General features: G+C 47.8%; 1 long non-coding RNA gene across 1 annotated transcript in view; it reads right to left on the bottom strand.

Annotated features, from left to right (window-relative positions):
• LOC144104810 (uncharacterized) overlaps window positions 1-23,001 on the bottom strand; it is a 151,938-nt gene that overhangs the window by 5,111 nt on the left and 123,826 nt on the right. The window contains exons 4-5 of the long non-coding RNA XR_013308633.1: window positions 19,696-19,799; window positions 8,747-8,865 (exon numbers count right to left, since the gene is read on the bottom strand). This is a non-coding gene — a long non-coding RNA (uncharacterized LOC144104810). The remainder of the gene's footprint in view (window positions 1-8,746; window positions 8,866-19,695; window positions 19,800-23,001) is intronic.

The raw sequence follows: 23,001 nt of genomic DNA, 5'->3' as shown, positions 1-23,001 counted from the left end.
GAACATGTCCCAATCAGTGATCTTGGCTTTTTGAGGCGACGTGTTTTGACGCCCTTGCTGAGGGTGAGAGCCAAAATAAAGTGGTCGCTGCCTCAATTTTGAGCCGTGTTTTTCCAGGCCGCGTCTCTCGTGTTTTTCCCAAGGGTGAGATCTGGGGTGGTGTCTGCACAGACGCTGTTTCCCACTCTGGACGGGCAGTTAGGGTCTGTCAGGAGGGTGAGGCCAAGTTCGTGTATGTCCTCCCATAGTTGTCTGCCCTTGGGATCGTGTCTATTGTAGCCCCATTCTTGGTGGGCGGCATTAAAGTCCCCTAAGATTATGAGTGTGTTGTTTCCAGCTGCTCTAATCGCCTTGCGGAAGAGGAAACGTGCCTTTCTTTGCTGGGGGGTGCTGTACACGTTTAAGATGAAGAGACTAGCCTTGTCTTTGCGACCGGTGATAATTTCTACTAATACGGCTTCGATATCCCGTGAGTTGACCTCATGCTCGACTACCGCTATATGTCTTTTAACTAGCGTGGAGACGCGAGATTTTTCTTATCGGTCACTGTGGAACGCTTGATATCCCGATAATTTTGGTGGTCCCTTTCCCGTTTCCTGAAGGGCTATAGCTAAAGGTTTTTCTTCAATCTGCTCTAAGTGCTGCTGCAAGAGCGCTCGCTTTCGTTGGAAACCGCGGCAGTTCCACTGCCACACCAGAGTGTTTTCATTTTTGCTGCGCCTGTCCATTTTGCTGTATTTGAGTAACCGTCTTTCCTAATGTAGTTAGCATCTCGTTCAAGGCGTTCTGCACGGCAGTGAATTGCGCGAGTTGCGTCTGTATTTGATTCATTGCACCCATTAGTTGGGTGAGGAGGGTCTCGATTCATTCGAATCTTGCTTCGTACTTAGCATCTCTAGCCTCTAGTTTCTTTTCTACTCTACTTTCGAGTGCCACCAGCGGGTCCGTCTCATCCCCTTTGCGTTTTTGCGGGGGTGGCCTGATTGTTTCAGTAGTCATTTTCTCCCCTTCGTTGTCCCTCGGCTCGGGGCGCGCGATTACTGCCTTCGCAGGCGGGAGAGAGGGCGTCTGTTTCTGTGCCTGTTTTTGGGGTACCGATTGGTTCCTCGGTGGAGAAGGAGGGGTACTCTTTCCCATTTTTAGATTTTGGATCTCTGCAGTGAGCGTGCGGAGCATGCTCTTCAGTTCTTGATTCTCTTTTTCTACCTTTTCGATTCTCTCATCTGCCTCTCTATTTGCCTGGGGACTGCTGGCTGTGAAGCTTACCGATTTTCGATCTCCACTCGAACCGCGTCTGCTTGCAGGTGGCCCCCATGGCGCCTTGGGGTCCCGTGTGAAGCGCCCGGGACTGCTGGCCGTGGAGGAGGAGTCAGCCGAGGTTCTCGAGCTAGAGCGCCTTCGCCCTGAGCTGGATCGGCTCCTGGTACCGGAGCTCGAGCGGCGGCGCATGGAGTTGGCGGTTGCTCTTTCCTCCAGCCTTGGGATGTCTCCCTCCTTGGCTGTGAAATGGTTGTAGTCCTTGCTATTGGATCTGGATCGTCTTCCCGGTGTTCGGGATTCTTCGTCACCCTTCTTGGCTCTCGAGCGGCCCTCGCGTTCGCCGGCCCGTGGTGTATCGGTCATTTTTTGTTGGTCCTGCTGGTCCAGCTTCCTCTCCCATTGTCTCTTTTTGGAGATATATGGGGCCCTATATATTTCCCGGCAGCGTTTGTCGCCGAGAAGGTGTCCTTTTCCGCAGAGCTGACATTTCGGCTCGCATTGGTGGTCATCTTTAGGGTTTTCTATGCCGCACCCCCGGCACTTCCTATTCGTCGGGTCCGGGCAGACGTCTTCTCGATGTCCCATGCGGCCGCACGCGAGGCAGACCTCATACTTCTTCTTGTATAAGACGCATCTTTGTGCGAAGGGAGATAGATATACCCAGCGCGGCACCTTCTGGTCCTCGAATAGGATCAGTATTGACTTAGAGGCCGCTCCCAGTCTTCGAACGCCAAGTACTGTAGGGTTTTCCTTTCTCCTGCGTATACGCTCCAGGAGCTCTTCATTGGAGTAGTGCAGTGGGACGTCGTGCACAACTCCCTTGCCACAGTCTTCAGGCATGGTGACGTACGCCGTTACCTCGATGTTTTCGTTGTCGTAAAGGACGGTGCGTAAAATCGAGTATCTTCTTCCACGCTCTTCGCTGGTTGTGGCGATTAGTATGGATTGTTGTTTTACGTTTGCCGAGAAGATGTCGTCCTCAGCGTCCTTAGGCTCGATGCCGGCGGCGCGGGCAATTGATTCTGCGAGCTCGATCATTCCTCCTTTTATAAGGCGGTTGACTCCGCCTCGGGGGCGTATTATTATTTTCTCGGCGTCCTTGGGCATCCGCACTGCTTGTCTTTCCACTGACTTTGCCGCCAGTCTCCTTCCGATGGCGGCCTTATGTCCTGTAGTCTGCCGCTCCTCCCCATCCCTGGTAGCGGCCCGGGTTTCATCTCCGAGGGGCACCACGCGGCCCTTTTTCTTGGTGAACCACGTCCCTGTCTTCAGTTCTACAGGGTCGATGGTTTCCCCCTCCACACATTCCATCGAGCTATTCATGTTCCTTTGCGGCAAACGCCGCCGAGAATGTCTCTCCTCTGCTGGGCCTACGAGTAGGCCGAGCGATCAGGCCTAACAATCCCGCATGGCCGCCGAGAAATAGGCAGATCGCGTGCCTACCTTCGAGAGTTTCGGTCCCCCTAGACTCCTTGTCACGCTCATAGTTGATTCCAACGATGATTTGTGCACTGACGGTCCAAACTTGGGCTAGAGCGGCCGTGTTCGACGGAGCTCATCGAACATGCGTCCGCTCGCTCCGGCTGCCTGGCGTCCGAATCAGTCTCAAACCGAACGTCAGCTGATGACGTATTCATGGGCGGAGCCCCGTCCCAGGGATGTTTTCTTTATTTTTTCTGATGCCCCGAGTGCGCTAGTTAAATAGGGAGAGGAGGAGCGTAAACTTTATTTGTCTGTATCTTCCTTTTCATTGATGCTAGCTCAAAAATTCTTGCGCTGGGGGGGACGAGTCGTGGAATGCCTATCTGTCGTCCGCTTTACGTAACCTCAATTAATTTATTGTATAGTTCTTTTAACGTGCGCTGGCATCGGACAGAACACATACAGGCCGCCATAGCATTTCGCCTCCATCGAAATGCAACTGCCGCGGCCGGGATGAAACCATCGCCTTTCGGGTCAGCAGTCGAGCGTCATAACCACTTAGCCACCACGCCGCTCACATCTTCAATCTCTCTCGATATGGTAGAGGCAATATTATGAGACGATTAAACAGGTGCATCATAGCTTCTTTTTTTAGAACAGCACTACGAAATTTGTGTCGGGGTAACAAATTCATTTGGCGGTTTATTGTAGAATTTTTAAAAATTGGCGGGGCCTACACTGGGAGAACTGAGGTCAACGTGGGCCTATGTGGCCAGTTTCCAAACTCAATGAGGCCTACGTTCGAAGAGCGCAGGTCAATGTGGGCCAATGGGGCCAGTTTTTTAAGTCAGCGAGGCCCACGTTGGATGAACAGAGGTCAGCATGGGCCAATGCGGCTAATTTTTAAAGTCGACGAGGCCTACGTTGGATGAAGACAGGTCACGTGGGCTAATGTGGCCACTATTAAAAGTCGGCGAGGCTTACAATGGATGAACAGAGGACAACGTGGGCCAATCTAGTAACCCTTCTTATATGGCCTTGCCGTTTTTGGGCGAACGTCTGAAATCATGGGGCCCATGCCGTGAAAGCGCTGAACTTGTTTTTACCTATGTTGGCACGCCGCAGGAAAGCATCGTCCTATGTAGTGCCTCTCAGAACCAATGACTTCCCAATAATGGACCACTGCTCTGTGCTGCCTGGGATCGCACTATCTGCTCAGGTTAGTTTTTTTTCTGCAACACCTTTACATCAATGGATAAGCTACTGCGATGATCAGGCAAAATCAAAAAGGATAGATGTCCTGAGGAGACATTAACGATAAAACAAAATGGAGAGTGGGCGGAAAACAAGGCACCATTATCTTCTCCAGTCTGACAGGCAGCTTTCTTTAAATTATTAGAAATTTACGTGTTAGATCTTTCATATTAAGAAAGAACTGCACTCACTGGATATTTCACAGGAAGGAGCACTTTCATGGCTGCCACTTGGAGCTGGTTGTGCACTACCACAATACAAAAACATACACAAGGTACAAGTGGTGGCAAATGAACGCCTCTCGCCTTTAATGGGAAGCTGAAACGGTTTTTAAATCGCAACAAACGCTGTGGTTGGGAAGAAAGGACCTTGAAAATCATGTGTGTAAATTTTCTCCCGATTCTATCCGCAAACAGAGCTGCAATCGCTTCTTGAAAACCCGCCGCCGGCACGCCCTCGTCGCTTCCGGAAGCGTCGGGTGGGGGGACGGCAGAGAGGAAGTACTGGTGGAAGTGACGCCATTCACGGAGAGTCGGCCGGCCGTCCGGCTGCGCTTGCTTCGCTGCGGCCCGCGCTTTAGCGAACCACAGATTAACGTAATCTTCTGCCAGTGCCGTTTACTTTCTCTCGTTCGGGCGTTCTGTGTAATGCTTGAAGCCTGTATATTAACCACTTTTGGTATGGTACTCCTTTCGAACAGCGCTCAGCACACAGCTTGGTAGAATCCGTCGGTTGTTCTCCCCTAGCCTCTTCCATGTTAACCAGACAATCTGGTGGTACGCAGCATGCCGACACTGCGTGCGCAAAATATGTGCAGCAATATTTCTCTTTTCGTTATATTACTTTCAAACCTGTTTGTAAACTCTTTGCCTTTTCCAGCTGGTTCACATACACGCTGGGCTAAGGCCACTTCCAGCACTGTCTTTAAGGCACACTGTCTAGAACTTTTTTTGACCTGGTTACGCACTGTGTGCCTTTTTGCTTTTTCATGATTGCTTGCACCTCATGGCAGCACAAGCAATTCTATTAATCTTTCATCAGGGCGCAGCACAAGCAGCTGCACCTAATTGAACAAAAATACCGATTATATAAGCCTAGTATATTTGAGCAAAGCAAACATTTGCATTCATGAGCGCTTGGCCATGGCTGACAATCTACAATGGCGCCAGAATTCATACAAATTTGTCCTTGAATCAGAACGGCAAAGTGGTTGAGCAAGCGGTACGCATATATCTGCCACAACTAATTGTGCACGTTATGTCGATACGCAACAGCAGCAACTGTATCTCGCAGCACATTAGTTTTGATGAGTAGCACTGCGAGATCTGAAACGCAGCCATAATTATTGTTCAAAAGCGTGTTCAGCATGAAAAAAAAAACAACGTACGGGGGTAAGTGCAGAAGCTTCTTGGTTGAACAGTAGCCCGAACATGCGACAGCAGGAAAGCGCACACGAGAACTTCCTCCTGGTCGCCTTGTCTCTTCGCGCTGCAGTACAGCAGTGCACCCACTCCAACTCATCCAGTTTGGCATTCTTTTGTAGTTCGAAAAGGCCTTCGGGGGTAATTAGTTAAGTAACTATAAATAAATGAACACAGAAATGCTTTACCTCGCGCGAATCGTGTAAGCGTGCCGGTGATCTGAATTAGACCATTTTACAGGTGTTACAAGAAGTTGGTGCCCAGGCTTTTATTCAGCAGCGGTACACAGAAACGTTTCGGCGCAATGTACTTTTTTTTCATTGCCACTTGCACCTACACAAAACATATGCACGCGCATGCACCTACGCAAAAGCATACGTATCAGTCGAGATTTGGTTTTCGTGTTACCCTGGTAGGGCGTGAAAGGCCCATACTGGGTTAACGAAATTTCCGGCTCGCAGGCGCTACCATGCGGTCGCTTCTCTATTACTTGGCTTCTTATCAGGCAATGGCACCAGTTTTCCGTTTAGTCTGTAGTTCTCAACTATTTCGGAATAGGTTTAGGCGCACTCGTCCAGGTTCCGACAGTCCGGCGGTTCCATGGTTACCCGGAAGCAGAGAATATGGAAATGCGCTGTCTACACCGGAGTCCACGAAGATATTGATAGCAGAGAAAGCTGGGAAGCCCTGCTGCGCAGCGAAGAAACCGCTCGGCAGAAACAAGCCAATCCGCCTGGCGGCTGATGCCGCGAAGAGATAAAAGGTCTGTTAGCCTTAGTCACGGAGGCTCCGGCCCCCGCCTTCCAGGCCTGCGTGGCAGGAGCGGTCAGTAGTAAGGGGTCTACATTCCCAGTGGAAATAAAAGCTGTCATCCACCCATCCATCTAGTCGAGATTTCTAACACGCGAAAATGTCGCGACTTGACTTTCGCTGCCGGCGCACTCCGTGGTATCGTTGGTACCGCCGTTTTCTGAAGCTGCTGATGGCTCGAACATGCATGGTGAAACCAAACTGTTCAACGCTGCTTGAATTATCTATAATTTTCAGAACGTAGCCCTTAAAAGCCCGCTGAAGCAACGCGCTACGCAGCAACGCCGTCGGTGCTGGCCGATCATCGCCGTAGATAACGTCAGGACGGTCCGGACCAATCGCGGGCAAGAGCGGCGTTCGCTCGGCGCTCTTACGCGATGGGCGCGTTTTCTTCTAAAAAACAGTTTTTTCGTTTATTTCCGCTTTTTTGGAATGAGATATTCTATTTCAGCGGACTAAAAGCTATGAAATGACGTAAAGAACTAAATTTTTTTTCGAAAAGTGCTTCAGCTTCCCTTTAAGTTTGATGCTTGTGTCGGCTGCGCCCTCCGAAAGACTCTTGTTTTCGTATTTGTCGCTTGGAGTTTGTTGTGCTATCAGGGGAAAATGATTTGGCAAGCAACAGTTGGCCCCAAATAAACATATCGCACCTTCTGCTGAGGTTGCTTTTCTCGGCGAAATATTCGGGTAGTCCTGCAATTACGCAATGGCATCTCTGCCTATCAAAAACTAGTGAGGTCACCACACAAAACAACTAAAGATGAAAGGCCTACGAAGATATTAAAGAGAAAACAGAATTGAGAGTGGGAGGAAAAAAGGCACAATGAGCTTCTCCAGCCTGACGGGCAACCTTTTTTCAACCAACAGAAATTTATATGACATCCTCCAGGCTAAGAACCACCTGCGCTTATTTATTGGCTACCTAAACTTGAAGATATTGGCCGATCAAGCGCGCTGTTGCATGCACTGACCAAAGGTCTTAATCCTCATGAACATTCTCATAAAGGCAGTATTTTACAAGAAGCATACAGTAGAAATTACAACGGCCTCATCCAACCAATTTCTACTTATGCCTATGGTGCCAGCACAAGGACAGAGGTCGTAATACGGACAAAAGTGTTTGGTAGTTGGAAACACAGAAGAACAACTAAAAATTTTCCCCGGTATGGAAGCGCAGCAGACAAAAAAGGAACTCATAAAAAGGACAGATGGAGAGTTCCCCCTTGATTGTGTGCAAGATATTTGTCCGGTGTTTTTCTCAACCCTGCCTTCTCATAAAGAATCATCCAATTAGTCCAAACGAAATGTTTACAGCTGCACCAAACACACACACACACACACACCAGTGCCCCCCACGCACAGGTGTGCTTGCAGACCACTCGCGTTCTTTCTAAAAAAATGATACATAATAGTCCATATAAGCGAACAAATATGTTGCCTTGACTTCTCATGATCAGCCACTGTGTGCATGGGTGAGAAAAGTGTACTGCAGTCATAAATTCAGAATCTCGAGACTTAATCATTGGTCAAGCTGTTAAATGTTTCGCTGCCAACGCATCTCCAACGAGTCTGAAGACAGGACTGGACAAGAAAAAATTGAATCTGCAGTGCAGAAACAAGCCCACAACATTCAGTGAGAATGAGAAGTTCACAAGGCTTCATGATGTTGAACATAACAATATAGCATATCAACAAGAATATTTGTGGCTCTCCAAAGTCATCGAGCGACTGGGCCAATATGACGATATTGTGGCAGAACACAGTGTTCCACAAAAACATGCAACAGGGACCACAAGAACACCATGTATCTAATATGCTGCAATTTGTGGCACAGAAGAATGCGGCTTGTTCTAAAGCGGAATAAAAGCACAAGAAACAAAAATTATCTGCGGAAATATGCGCACATATAGAGTGCACCAAATAAAAACAAGTTACCCTCAGCTATATTGACGTGCCAACGTGACAGCGGAGGCGCTAGGAACTGCACTTTTTGTCAACTTTGTTCGCCCAGGATCCATAAAGCAGTGTGCTGCAAAGTGCTCGCTGCATATATAATACCCCTTGCGCACTGCAAAAGCAAGCTTTAAAAGAAGCTCTTCCCGCCCGGCATACATCACCCATATTTTGCCGGGGCGAGAAAAAATCCTTCTTAGGAAGGGAGTCTTGCTTTATTCCTCTCTAAACACTACCTTTGCAAAGTTCCGAATTTATGATGCTCAGATTAAGAACAAGTACAGGGCAGAATGTCTATAATTACAGGTACATCATATGGCAGAAGGGCACTTTAAATGTAAACAGGTCTGCAAATGTAGACAAGAATAGCGAAGATGTACTAAGCTATGAATTTGGCATGACAGGTGCATTTAGAAGATGCACAGCATGAAACATAAAGGTAGCTATCTTTGAAATTTACAGCCAATATTTGAAGCTGAGTGTGAAGGCGTTCGAGGATTTGAATCGAAACGAAAAAAAGTAGAACACATATGTGTGCAGAAACATTGACACCTTAAAAAAGAAGCTAGCTTATGGTAGAAACAAGTTACAACTTTGAACGTTAAACAATCAAAATATGTACATACCTGTCGTCTCGTGGCAAAGAGGAAAACTTAGTGCGTGGCTTCCTCTGTGTCTTGCCGTTATTTCAACACTGCGTCACACAGCAGTAGTTGCCGTAGGCAGCAATTCCCGACGGCATGACCTGAGAACAGAGAAATATCCCAAGCAGCACAGGTAATTGGCCCAACATTGGAACCGTATTGGCAAAGGCCGGCCCTACAAAGGGCCAGGATGGAACGATCCTGTTGCAATATTGGACCAATTACCTGTGGTGCTTGCATTAGTCGTGGCTTCTCTCCGATCCGCAGCTGCCAGAGCCAGCATATTTTTTTACATTGCCGAGCACAATTTTCGCAATACAAAAGCAATCTCTTTAGATTTATGCTTACGTAAATAACAAATTGCGAACCCATGCCTGCAGCTTTATCCCCAAAACAGATTTAAAAGAACGAATTCCCATTACTTTGGCTAAGACAGCAACTGAGTTCAACGGTCCTCTTTCTGCTCTCGTGCCTTTAATTCAAGGTGGACCCACGCACGACACCCAAAAGAGTTATTTATGAATTCCCAAACATTACAAACAATGTCTGCAGGATTAACAGGACGCCAACAGGCTAAATGATAAAATTAAGCGTCTTCCGTGCAAACACCGAGAACTAAACAAGCGTTAGCTTTTGTTCTCAGCTAAAAGGAATTATTTTTAGTCACAATTTCACACCTAGGTATATTTCTGCATTAAACCAGAGATAATTAATGCTCTAAAAATTCGTTGGCGCCACTTAGATATCTTTTAACTGCGGGAAGGCGAAAGCCATTTGCGACTCATTACACTGATTTGAATTTTCCGCGCATGAATTCATTTCACGACAGAGGAGCAGAGCAGCTGGCCCGAGCGTTGCAGACAGATAACGTGACATAAAATGTAACGGTCGGACTCCAGCGTGAGCCGTTAAAGGCTATCGCTTTAAAACATGTAATGATCACCATTTGTTAGAGCACATGCAGCCTCACTCTTGCACGTGCGTGGCTACCGAAGTTCATAACAAATAGCTCACTTCACTTATTCTGAAGCCGCTGCGCGTGGAAATAGCGAATAAAACACAGAAACGTCCTTCGCGCCGAATGGCACAGCTGTGACTACAGCCCGCGGTTTTCTGCTCGAACTGGGTAACATGCGTCTCAACGAAATACAGAGTGAATAACAAATAGTACAAAACAAAATAACTGCGGTCTTACCAAATAGAAGCGCCACCGCCGCGAGAGTACCAGGCAGAAATGAGAGAGAGAAAAACTTCATTATTGGAGAGGAATAGAGGATGTGCGAAACTGCTTGGTGGTCTGGCAGCACCGCGCCCACAGCTTCCGGTTTCTGTGTTGGTTCGGTCGAGCTACATCCCTTAGAATATAGTGCCAGTATATTCTAGGCACTGTAGCCGAGCTCGTCGAGCTGCTGCGTCGTATACTATGCGCAGTTTTTGATAGCAGTATAGCTGTCGTGAATCTCGCGAGCGGGATATAAAAATACAATGCCTCAGTTGCTGCGCTGCCTGCTCACCTTTTACCAAACGTAGGTTCTTTTACTCAGCGCCAGCATGCTGCGCTAGCACGTCCTCAGCTTCGCTTGAAATTTGGCGCTGATGATGGCAAGAATCGGCAGGGGAAGTGGGTTTGAAATTCGAAATCTGTGCCCTTGTCGTTCTAATACGCGCATTTAAGTACAGCTTCAAGTGCTGCGCATTATCATCGCTATTTTAGTTGCAAGTGGAGGCAAATTAATCCGGCGGGGTAGCGAGCGGTTATTTTGCGCTGACTGCTCAAATGTGTTTACTAACTTCTGTGGAACTGCGAACTTTCGTTCGCACTGACGCTAGCAGCTGCGTGTTCTGCGATACAATAAAACAACACCCTCGGCCAGCTGCGTACTGATATTCCCTTAAATGCAATGTGCAATGCATATCCGAGATTTTCAACGTCACTTTTTTAAAGCCGTTGCTACCGTTGATTTAACCAGGCGTACGCCTCGTTGAAACTGTGTCATGCAGTGAATACTGCGCTGTTAGCAGCCGATATTAACCAGTGGATATCCTGAAAAAATAACACATTCACACCTCAGGTTTTATACATAGTGTGTATCACATTACAAAAACGCACTAATGAGCGCGCATATGAGGGGCTGATTGCACGACATTAAAGAAAAACAACGCTTGGGACCTTGTAACAGCTACACGGCCGACAGAGCTCCCTGACCCTTCTAAAAGAAATTGAACTCGTGAAAAAGAAGTCAACACTTAGAAAACTAAACTGCAATCGGCGTATGGTTTTTTGAGTGCACTCAGTTCGTCATGGCACGAGCGAGTGAGGCTCGTAGATGAAGTGCACTTGTTGCTATGGATACGATTTGCTGACAGATTAATGAACGCGCTTCTTCGAGTCTGGACTACATGATGGAGCTACACAGGCATAGGCCGGCTGAAATAATTTGCCTCCTCTTTTCATGTTGTTGAAGTACGCTTCATGTTCACGTCCGATCGACTATGTGCTATCGGAGAGTTAGTAAATGCGCAGAATCGACTCCTAATTTTTATCAGAGAGAACAAAGACTGATCCGTAACCTAGTTTGAACGTAAATCACCTGTGAAGCTTTGTGAAACATCAGCGCAGAAAGAGAAAGGTACGCATTGGTCAGCGCGCTGACACATGGTCGATACCTCGCATGACAATTGGTGTTATTAAATCGTTGCCACAGAGTTAAAAAAATTAAAAGAGAGATGCTGAAGCGAATCTGGTTTCTGCACGCATCGTACTGCCCTCGTAGAGTGCACAACGTAGCGCAACAGTGCATCGGCAACTCACATTTGAAACACTACGCTCCCTGCAGGGGTGCGTCTGCAACTTGCAGGCGTTGGTGAGTGGCAGCAGAAAGGTTTTCTGAGTCTGCGCAGCAATATCCCCGCAGGGGGGACGATGGTGAGCCGTGCGTCACCACGGCAAGGCGGGGGCGTCGATAGACAAGATCAAGGTTTCAACGGAACAAATTTCGCACATGATCAGAAGAGTAACGAACAGAAAAAGAGGATTCAAGGAGGACGATGCACTGACGCTCGTCCAGGCCTTCGTGACGTCGCGCATCGTTTACGCGGCGCCGTACCTGAAGTTACTCAAGAAAGACCAGGACCAGTTGAACGTTATTATACGCAAGGCAACCAAGATGGCGCTGGGCATACCGACGCATTCCTCGACCGACAAGCTTCTCGGCATGACCAAGCACAACAACGCTGAAGAGTTAATAGAAGCTCATCTGTCTAATCAAAGAGTCCGGCTCAGTCAAACTTCGGCGGGACGTCGCGTTCTTGCCAAGTTGGGCTGGCAAGAGGCAGACCGGAAGGAAACGGGACTGTTACCCAGGTTGTGGGCGCATAAAATCTACAGTAAACCGCTGCCTCGAAACATGAGGCCGGGTCGTAACGACGGCCGCAGAGCGGCTCGTATAGCGGCTTTGACGGAGACATTAGATCAAATAGAAGAAGAAGAACAGGGCGTCACTCTCTTCACAGACGCTTCATTACCCAATTTTTCATCGAAAGCCACGCTGGCAGTTACGACGCGGGATATGCTCGTAACCTGCGCCTCTATTGAGACGTCTTTTCCAGAGGTGGTAGAAGAGGCCGCGATAGCGCTAGCACTCGCGCAGCCCAAAGTGGGAAGAATTGTCACTGACTCGCAAAAGGCGTATAACAGTTACAGAAAAAGGTGGGTGTCCCTTGCGGCACTAGGAATTCTCAAAAGTAAACGCGACGTTCCGGAAAGGAAAGTTGAGTTGATATGGACACCGGCTCACTCTGGGCTGGAGGGCAACGAACTTGCCCACCAGTTCGCCCGAGAGATGGAATACCGGGCAGAGGAACGTGAGCCAAAGTCCATTATTAGTTATAAGGACATTACGAACTATTACAAGACGGAGAGGCGACGTTACCCCGATCCTCACAAATCGCTTACCAGAGAACAGCAAGCGATCTACAGGCAGATACAGGCAGGATCCTTCCCGCACCTTTACCTTCAAAACAAGATGTACCCGGAAAGGTACGAGAAGGAATGTGATTTCTGCAAGGCGCAGTTAGGCACGCTCCAACATGTCATTGGAGTATGCAACTTCAACAAAGAAATCCCCCCACCTCTTACCTGCCCCACTACCCCACCCCATCCCTCACCCTCCCTTACCGAGCGATGGGAGCTCTTGCTAACCAGCCCCGCCGTGGAAGACCAGCTCGTCCTGATCTCCAGGGGCCAGGCGGCTAGGGAAGCATATGGGTCCCGTGAAGAGGGAACCACTCCCATCGACGGCGTCTAAGCAGACGTCGAGCTCGAATCAATAAAGTTGTTTCTCTCTCTCTCTCTGACCACGGACCCGAGCGCCCGCGCCTAGCCATGCGTGGCAACGCCGTGTCCGTGGACAAGGGAATCCTGGTGGTTTTCGCCGATACCGAGCGTTTGGACCTTTAAGGCCCCTCGACGGAGGCAACACACCACTTTGGCCCCAGCTTCCCGTAGACGGCACCTCTGGCCTGACCCGACCGGGCAAAATTGACAGTCGGCATTTCCTACCCCGCCCTCCATCTTTCACTTTCCTATCTTTTCTTACAGCTCTCCGGTCTCCTCCTCTCTTTTCGGTTTTTCACTTTTCATAGGCGGGTAGGGTTAGCCTGTGTAGCCAACCACCGTGAGCTGCTTCATATTTGGTTATAATTGGGGTGTACAGCTGGCGTGGGCAGGACTTGCTTGAAAGTACCTGCCCCGTCACCTCGTTGGGCTCTTTGTTGGGTGGCTGGCATCGTTATCGAATAATATATACAGTTCATGGCTCCTCCCCTTTCCAAACTTGATCGCTCTCTTAAAAGAGGGTGGAACGAGGCAGAAAACGTGTTCAGAAATGAAAAGTACCCTTTCCCAAATGCCATGTCATTAATAGCGAAGTGGAAGCTGAGCAGGCAAGAATGTTATCCCCCTTCCTTGCGTCAAAAACGCTTCATATAAACCTTGGGCATTGGCTACAAGGTATCTGAAACAGCCAGCGGCGACTTATTGCTCGAACTACGTGGCAACGTCCGACACTCAAAACTCTAAAAACCTCGTGTGATTATGGAAAATCCCTTTCTCCTTTACATCCCATCGATCTTTGAACACTGGCCGAGGCGTAATATCTGAAAATGATTTTGCCCACATCACCGAAAAAAAAATGCTCGAAATGCTCACTGATCAAGACGTCATAGATATTCACTGAATCAAGATCCGAAAGGAAAATAAGGAAATAAACACAATACACTTCATCCTGACGTTCAACACCAGCACATCGCCCGACACCATCGAAGTGGGATATTTGAAAGTAAATGTAAGACCAGGCATACCCAAACCTCGCCGATGTTTCAAGTGTCAATGAATCGGCCACGGCTCAGAGAGTTACCGTGGTTGCAAAACTTGCGCAAAATTTGCTTTGAAGGACTACCTTTGTGATGAATGTGACGCAGCCCCGCGCTGCGCAAATTGTGAAGGAGACCATGCGGCATACTCCAGTGCGTGTCCGTCATGGAAGAAAGAAAAAGGGACAATCGCCATAAAAGAAGGATGAAAACATCTTATTTAAAGAAGCACGACGGCGTTTTGCGCTTACCAACACAATCTCCTTCACAGCTAAACCTAACTTTGCTGATGTGGTGCGCAGGGGCATAGATAGCACCACACAGCACTCTGGCACTGGCCGAGCCCACATAGACCGAGCCTATGACAGGGTCATCCGCTTCCCAAGCAGGGACAGCGAAAGCTTCCCAGCCATTGCCAAAGTAGGGAGCGCCGGTCCATGGGTCGGGATCCCGCAGGACTTCTTCCCACTGGGGGAGCCCTGAACATCAGACATCCGCAGCTTAATTCGCGGTCCTCCATCACCTCTGGGGAGGTGATGGATTTAACTCTCAGAACGTCCGCTTTGGAGCGGCAGAAAAGCTCTATTGAGCGAAACAAAAATATGCCCTCAAAGCGGGCCCAGAAAAATGAATCTTCTTTCATTCCATTCCCACCCAAGAACAAAAACATGTCTTTTGTGGTTCAATGGAACTGTAGAGGACTGTTGATGAATTAGGGTGATGTAACATATATTCTAGGGTCAATGTTGCCTGGAGCCTTATGTGTTCAGGAGACCAATCTTGGCCACAACATGTAAATATTTTAAAATAATATAAAACTTAGTTGCAATCGCGAGCCGGCAAATAGACTGCCGGAAAGCGTCGCAATTGTCACTCAACGTGTTGTAGGCAGTAGCCACATGCAGTGGCTAGGTAGTTAGCTTGGCTGCGCTGCTCGCGCTCGCGCTAGGCTCGCAGCGGCTGGCACATGTCTCGTGCTCCTGCGGGTATTCGCCTGGATGGAATAAACATGTCCTGTTGGCGTCTTAACATGGTGTCAGAAGTAACGCAATTCCCACAGTAAGCCCAACCGAGGCTGCGTTCTCTCGCTCAGATACCTGTCTACGGTGGCATACGTCACAGCAGCGTCTACAGCCTGGACTACGCGGCCAGTACATGGCTTCCTTCGTCATTCAACCGCCCGAGGCCTTCTGTTTCAGGACTCCTGCCCACTGGCCGAAATGGAGGAAGCGGTTCGAGTGTTTCTACCCGGCTTCTGGTCTCTGCGAGAAATCAGGGTCACACCAAGCCAACACGCTTCTTTAATTGATGGCTGACCAGGCCGACGACGTCTTCGGAACCTTCAAACTCTCTGGAAAGAACGCTCAGAACTTTGAAGTCGTCCTGAAGTAGTTCGACAGCTACTTCACACCGCGGCGCAACGTTATTTTTGAACGGGCACGCTTCGACACGACGGTCCAAAACGACGGCGAATCCTTGGAAGACTCCGTAAATGCGCTTCACACGCTTTCCAACTATTGTATGGACGGCACCCTCCGAAAGGAACTGGTTCGAGACAGACTGGCCGTCGGCATTCAAGACCAGCAATTGTCAGCGAGACTGTAACTTGACGCTGATCTTACTCTTCAGAAGGCGCTTGAGTTTACGGGGCAGGTCGAAAGGAAACGTCTGAAGCAAGAGGAACCTCACCCCAAAACGCTGATTGTCAACAAAGTTGCATCAGGCAGACAGGAAGTCAGGCACCCCACGAACGCTACTCACGTCAACGACTGCCTAGAGCATTTTCAATCAAGGCCACATCTGCGTCCAGCTTACAGCATTCTAACTTTGTGTCATTGGTGTGTAAAAGAACGACACCTGGGTTCACTATGCCCAGCGCGGACACAGGTGTACAAGGGCTCCCACAAGAAGGGCCACTTCGCGTCTGTCTGCATGTCACGCCAGATTGACGTCGTTGAAGCATCAGTACCCGACAGCGAAGGTGTATTTCTCGGAACCGTCTCGTTTTTCATTACGTCGACATGAGAGACAACCGTCCTCGTGCAAGGCAAACCTGTCAAATTCTTGATCAGCAAAGGCTCCGACGAATCTTTCCTCCCACCTACGACTTTCAGTATGCTCGGACATCAACCTCCGTTGTCGTGTGGTCCTCGGTAGCTCTATAGTCCTGATGGGAGAACTCTCGCAGCGAAGGGCGTAGCGCGTCTTCAACTCGCCTACCGTGGACATGAAATGCTTCAAAACATCTACGTGCTGGAAGATGTCCATACTCCCTTACTCGGCAAGCCCGGCATCAAAGCTTTGCAAGTGCTTACCTCCGTCAGCGCCGTCCCAAAGAAGTTGAGTCCAAGAAACTAATTTCCTTTGTTGTTTCGGGGCCTCGGCAAGGTACTAAGAGAACACCAGATTCGCCTGCGCGAAGGTGCGAACCCATTTGTTCTAAGCTCCTTTCGCCGCATACCAGTTCCGCTCTACAAGGCAGCAAGGCTTGAACTGCAGCGAATGAAAAATGGCGTCATTTCACTTTTTGATGAGACAACTCAGTGGTGTGCACCTATGGTGGTAGTCCAAAAACGAAACGGTGATGCTAGAATCTACGTAGACTTCACTGAACTCAAGCGTTACGCCCTGAGAGAGTGGCATCCGATTCCGTCCGTCGAGCATACACTCGGGCTGCTTCACAGAGCCAAGGTGTTTTCGAAGCTCGATGCCAGTTCAGATTTCAGGCGGATACCACTCAGTGAAGACAGCTAGAAGCTTACTACCTTCATCACGCCATTCCGGAGATTTTCCTTCAACAGGCTTCCATTTGGCATTGCGTCTGCTCCTGAGCACGTCCAGAGGCATATGTCAAAAATTCCAGAAGGTGTCAAAAGTGTTGTGTGTCATATGAACGACATCCTTATATTAGGCTCAGAGGAAAAAGAGCACAACGGGATCCTTCGCACTGCTCTTCAACGACTAACTGAGGCAGGTGCCACACTAAACGATAACAAGTGCCTGTTTCACCTCGACCAGCTAACATTCCTAGGTCACAAGCTTGACCAGCAAGGAACTAAACCAGCCAAAAAAGGTTGAAGCCATCTTAAAAGTGGCCAGTCTCACTAATAGAAACCAGTTGCAAAGGCTGCTGGGAATCTCGGAATGGCTACGTATCTTTCCCGCTTTGTACCAAAACCTTTGGACCTGCTCCAGCCGCTTTCTTGTTTGCTGTCAAAAAAGAAGGAATTCGTTTCGTACATTCTTCACCAGCAGGCGATCGACAAATGGAAGCAGCTACTTTAATCTCGCCCATTGCTAGGGGTCTACGATCCCACTAAGGAGACAGTGGTCAGGGCAGGCGCTTCTTCCTTTGGACTGGCGGCATTTATTCGACGTAAACAGACCAGTGGCAAGTTTTCGGTCATTTGGTATGCCTCCCGGCTTCTATCTGACACGGAGAAACACTTTGCGCAAATAGAGAAAGAGGTTCTTTTCTTGGTTTGGTCTTGCAGAAAATTCAGTGACCACCTGGTCGGGAAGCAATTCACAATCGAAACACACAAAACCCGTTGGTAGCTATCTTTATGTCAAAAAGTCTTGATGACCTTAGACCGGAGCTACAAAGACTAAGATGCGAATGATGAGGTGCCAGTATGATGTGGTAAATGTACCTGGTAAAGAACTTCTCGCGAACCACACTTTTTGCGCTCCGTGAGGACAACCCTTCCATGAAGCAGCACAGCCTTCAGTGGCTGAAAGAATCCCAAAAATCAGATCGCGTGCGCGTTTATCTCCGCGAACTCTGCACAAAAGAATGGCCTTCCCGACGAGATTTGCCCCTTGAAGTGAGATCATTCTAAGAGCATCGTCAAGAGCTCACTGCAGAGGACGATCTGCTACACTACACATCCCGTGTGGAAGTCCCACTGTCGTGCAGGAAAGAAATTTTGCGCCTTTTGCACGAAGGTAATTTCAGCATCACGAAAACCAAGGGCCGTGCTAAGGACTCCGTTTCGTGGCCTACAGTGGCAAAATACATCGCAACCACTATAAAACTCTGTCATGCGTGTGTCAAGGCGTCCAACAGCCGAAAAATGCCCCTTGAAAGCACAGAGTTTCCGCCAACACCGTGGGAGAGAGTTGCAATGAACCTGTTCTTCTTGAATAGCCACTGGTGGTCAATCGTGACTGATTATTACTCCCGATATCCGTAACTGACTCGCCTAGAGAATCTATCATCCAGTGAAGTGATCGATCAGGGTAAATCAATTTTCGCCCCACACAGCGTTCCAGAGGTGGCGGTCTCTGATAATGATGTGCAGTTTAAATCCTCTGACTTCACTGCGTCTGCTCAAATACGGCTTCGAACAACTCATATCAAGTCCACACTACCCTCAGACCAACGCCACTCGCTAAAGCTGCTGTGAAAATCATCAAAACTTCAATGAAGAAGGCCCAAGACCTGTACCTGACCCGCTTGTCCTACCGGTCAACTCCAATGAAAAATGGCGGGGAGGCGGTTATGGACAGATTCCCCTGACTCCCGGATTGCTTGTTGTCTGGTTACCAGACGCCACTAACCTTCAGAATTTTGAAACCCAATGCCGCGAACAGCAGCGAAGAAACTACGACAGACAACATCGCGTACCGCAACTTCCGACCTTTCTAGAAGGAGAAAAATGTCTGGGTTACAGACTTAAAGCGAAAAGAGAACGTGGTGGCGTCTGCAAGCGAGCCTAGATCATATAGAGTTGACACTGGAAATAGCATTGTACGGCAAAAACGATCCCATCTATCCCTTTTCTCAAGTCTGCGGAATAGGAGAGAGACAACCAAGACGTCGTATACGAGGAATCTCTATATAGCGACTTACATGAAGACAAGGCGCTAACACTCCCTGGGACTTCAGTTTCTCCAGAAGATTCACAAACAGCCCGCGCTGACGCCTCCCACCAGCACACCAGGTGTGTTGACGTTGCGTCATTCCTTACAAGAGTTTGATTATTTGTCACGGGAGATGATGTAGGCAGTAGCCACAAGCAGTGGGTAGGCCGGCTAGCTTGGCTGCGATGCTGCGCGCTCGCGGGAGGCGCGCTGCAGCTGGCGCGTGTCTCGTGCTCGTGCCGGTATTCACCTGGCTGAAATAAACCTGTCCTATTGAGATATCAAAAGCGGAGTCCCTACTCAAGAAACTTAAAAAATTTCAGGCGGTTGTGGTTAGCGTCGTGAGCTGCAAAACACTAACGATATGTTCTGTACATCTTCCCCCGCATATCCCATTAACAGTGCAAGGTTTCGAAGGCCTCATTAATGAAGTGCCGGAGCCAAATCTAGTAGTCGGCGATTATAACGCGCATTCCCAGTTTTGAAATGCGAACGCTTTGACTATAGTGGCCACACAATCAGAAATTTTATCCTCTCAAATAATGTCTGTCTTTTAAATACGGGAAAAGCGTCATATTTGTGCCCAAGCTCAGCAAAAATGGGCTACTTTCATCCAGCTTTTGCACCACCGTCTCTCTTTAACGATATTAAATGGGATGTTTCAAATAACTTCTTCGGATGTGATCACTTACCTACACTCATCAGGCTCTCATTGTCTACTCCAGCCTTCTGCACAAGACCACTGCGCTTGAGAAGAAACCTCACCAACTGGTCAGTTTTTACAAGAAGCGCAACTCTGGAAAAAAAATTTGGTGAAGACCTCAGCATAAATGAAATGAATGAAAGGTTTACTGCATGCATAATATCCGCCGCAACACTCGATCGTTTTACCACAAACAGGGTTCATACAGAAGAAACAGAAAGTATGGTGAACTGGTGAACAAAAGAATGCACATTGGCAAAAAACAGCAAAACCAAGCATAGGGCGCCCTCCATGGGTACCCCACTGCAGAGAACTTACCTTCAAGAGGGCCAAGGCCAGAGCGCGGTACGTGCGCAGAAAAGCAGAGAAAACCTCCTGGCAGAAATATGTGTCCACAATTAACAGTTCGATATCGTAAAAGAAAACGTGGGAAAAAGTTTGTAAATTCAGTGGCGACCATACTGCCTTTACACTTCCGCTGTTTACAACTCCCGGTACACAACATCTTTAGGCGGGCGAGCGATTTGCTGAAGTCGCAAGATCATCCAACAACACATTCCAGAAACATAAAGCAATAGCTGTAAAAAAAACAAAACCACTACCATTTGGAGCAGGCATGCATGAGGGCTACAACCAGACCATCATACTGCAGGAATTAAATAGGGAATTACCTTCTGGTAAAAAGACAGCACCAGGGCCATACAATGTGCATTACGCTATGCTTGCCGATCTCTCTGAGGCTGCCGTGGAGGCATAGTTGAAATTCTTTATTATTATATGGACAAGTGGGAAAATACCTGAGCAGTGGAAGAAAGCGGTCATACCACCTTTTCTAAAACTGGGAAAACTACCAACAAGCACTAGCAGTCACAGACCAATAGCCCTAACTAGCTCCTGTGCGACATCTTTCGAAAGTGTAATAAACATTAGACTCACCTTCGTACTCGAATCTCGGCAACTATTAGATGGACATCAATGTGGATTCAAAAAAGCATGCTTGACCACTGATCACCTAGTTCGCTAGAAAACACCGTCCAGGAGGCGTTTATCTAGGATAAGCACTGTTTTGGGGTCTTTTTCTGCATTGAGAAGGCCCATGAAACACGTGGAATATTGGCATCTTCAGTGACTTAGCAGAGCTAGATATCCGCGGCAGGATGCCGAACAGCTTGAAGGACTCCCTTGCATACCATGCATTCTGAGTCTGCACGGGTACAACTCTGTCTATGACTTTCACCCAAGAGAAAGGCGTTCCGTAAGGGTGCATTCGAAGCGCAACACTCTTCGTAGTAAATTTGAATTCCATAGCTGAAGTAATTCCCAACTCTACTCGGTTTATGGAGACGACCTACAAATACCTTACACCTCATGCAGCATATCGGCCTGTGAGAGGCAAATATAAATTACTCTAAATCAACTGGCAGCTTACGGAGACAAAAATGGATTCAATTTTTTTCCTGTAAAAACAGTAGCTGTTCTGTTCTCATTGCGACGAGGCGACATGTAGATACCAATCGATATTTAACTAAACTGCACTACCAATTAAACCAGAACACAAATTTTACGCGTCACTTTTGACAAAAATATTTCTGCCACGCATTAACAACCTTAGAAAGAAAGCATCCCAAGCCCTCGATTTATTAAAGGTGCTCTCGCGAAAACGATAGGGGTCTGATGGAGCATGCCTATGAGAAATCTATCGCTCTCTGTTGCGCTCCAGGATGGACAATGGGTGCGTAGTTTATGGCTCAGCAAGAGCATCCTACTCGAAACGATTGGACCCTGTTCATAATCTTGCTCTCCATCTATAAAATGGTGCATATAGGGCATCCCTGGTAAACAGTCTTTACATTGAAGCTAATGAGCCCGAACTAGAGGATCGAAGAGTCGCACGTACACGCGCGTACATCCTAAAAACGCGTTCTCTTCCTAGACATCACTGTCGTCGCATTGTGACCAAGTGCCCATCTAAAAGATTAGTCAACAACAAACCACATATTATGAGGCCAATAATACTGCGGTTTGAAGATAAATGCGGAGTTAGTAGTAGAAGATGCCCTATCGAATATTGCAGAAATATATGAATATTTGCCACCATGGTACAAAGTCCCTTCAGTATGCCACTTCACATTGATACATGAGCAGATAGTTCAAGAATTTTTTTGCACAAGAAAAATATGGCACCTACACTGAAATTTACACTGGTAGCTCAAAAACAAAAATTCATGTTGGATGTGCAGTAAATCAAGAAAACATTGATAAAATAATACGACTACCACAGTGCGCATCGGTTTTTACTGCTGAGTATCATGCAATCTTTGTAGCCGTACAACAAATAGTAAAAGAAAACAAAAAACAGCACCATTTACGCCGATTACTAGAGCGCGCTCAACGCACTGCATTCTAGGAATGCTGCTGAACCCACAATCGGAAAAATTATACATAACAAAGTAAAAATCACAAAACAAAAACATAACATTAAATCCTGCCGGGTCCCTAGAAACGTTGGAATCGTGGGTAAAGTGAGTGCAGATGCATACGCAGCACAAGTCCGAATTGGTCAAATAAATCAAGTGAACATACCACACGGAGATTGTTTGAAATTACTCCACAGTAAACTCAGAAGCAAGTTGCAGGCTACATGAAAAGAACAGGCAAATAACAGACTGCTAAGTAAAATGCCCATTTTAGGAGAATGGAAATCATGTAGACATCAAGAACCTTTTACCGAAGTTATTTTTATCCGGCTATGCACTGGACAAACACACATCACGCACAACTTCCTTCTGAGAAAACAAGACCAACCTTTCTGCGAAATGTGTGGTGATGAACTCACAATAAGCCACATTTTAGTTTCTTGTACAAAACTTGAGCAACTAAGGAAAAACAATTTAGAATATTCTACAATAAATACATACAATTACACCCGATGTTGCTTTTAGGTGATAGAGCACTGGTTGATTTTTAAAGTATTTTTAATTTTCTCAGAGAAGCCAGTGTTTTAAACACACTCTAAGTAAAAAACCCTCACCTTTAACAAAAGCTTGGCGCATCATAGACTTATTTGCGTTTTTGCGATTAAAATCAAAATTACTAAGTACTTAAATCAAACGGAGCGCAGCAATTTTAACCCACGCTGGGCAGCGGTTTCGTTCTCTCTACCGAAGCAGCATAGCGGGTCTAGTTCTCGGCGCGACAAGAGATGGTGCTGCGCATTGCGCATATCGTCTATTCAAGGCACGCCCATGGGTGCCCGCACAGCCCTACTGCGCTACAGTTTTGTATGTTCCTATGG

This window comes from Amblyomma americanum, chromosome 1 (genome assembly GCF_052857255.1).
Source record: "Amblyomma americanum isolate KBUSLIRL-KWMA chromosome 1, ASM5285725v1, whole genome shotgun sequence".
In the NCBI taxonomy this organism is placed as follows: domain Eukaryota; kingdom Metazoa; phylum Arthropoda; class Arachnida; order Ixodida; family Ixodidae; genus Amblyomma; species Amblyomma americanum.
The sequence above is the reverse complement of the archived record's forward strand: the minus strand, read 5'-3'. Positions and strand labels throughout refer to the sequence as shown.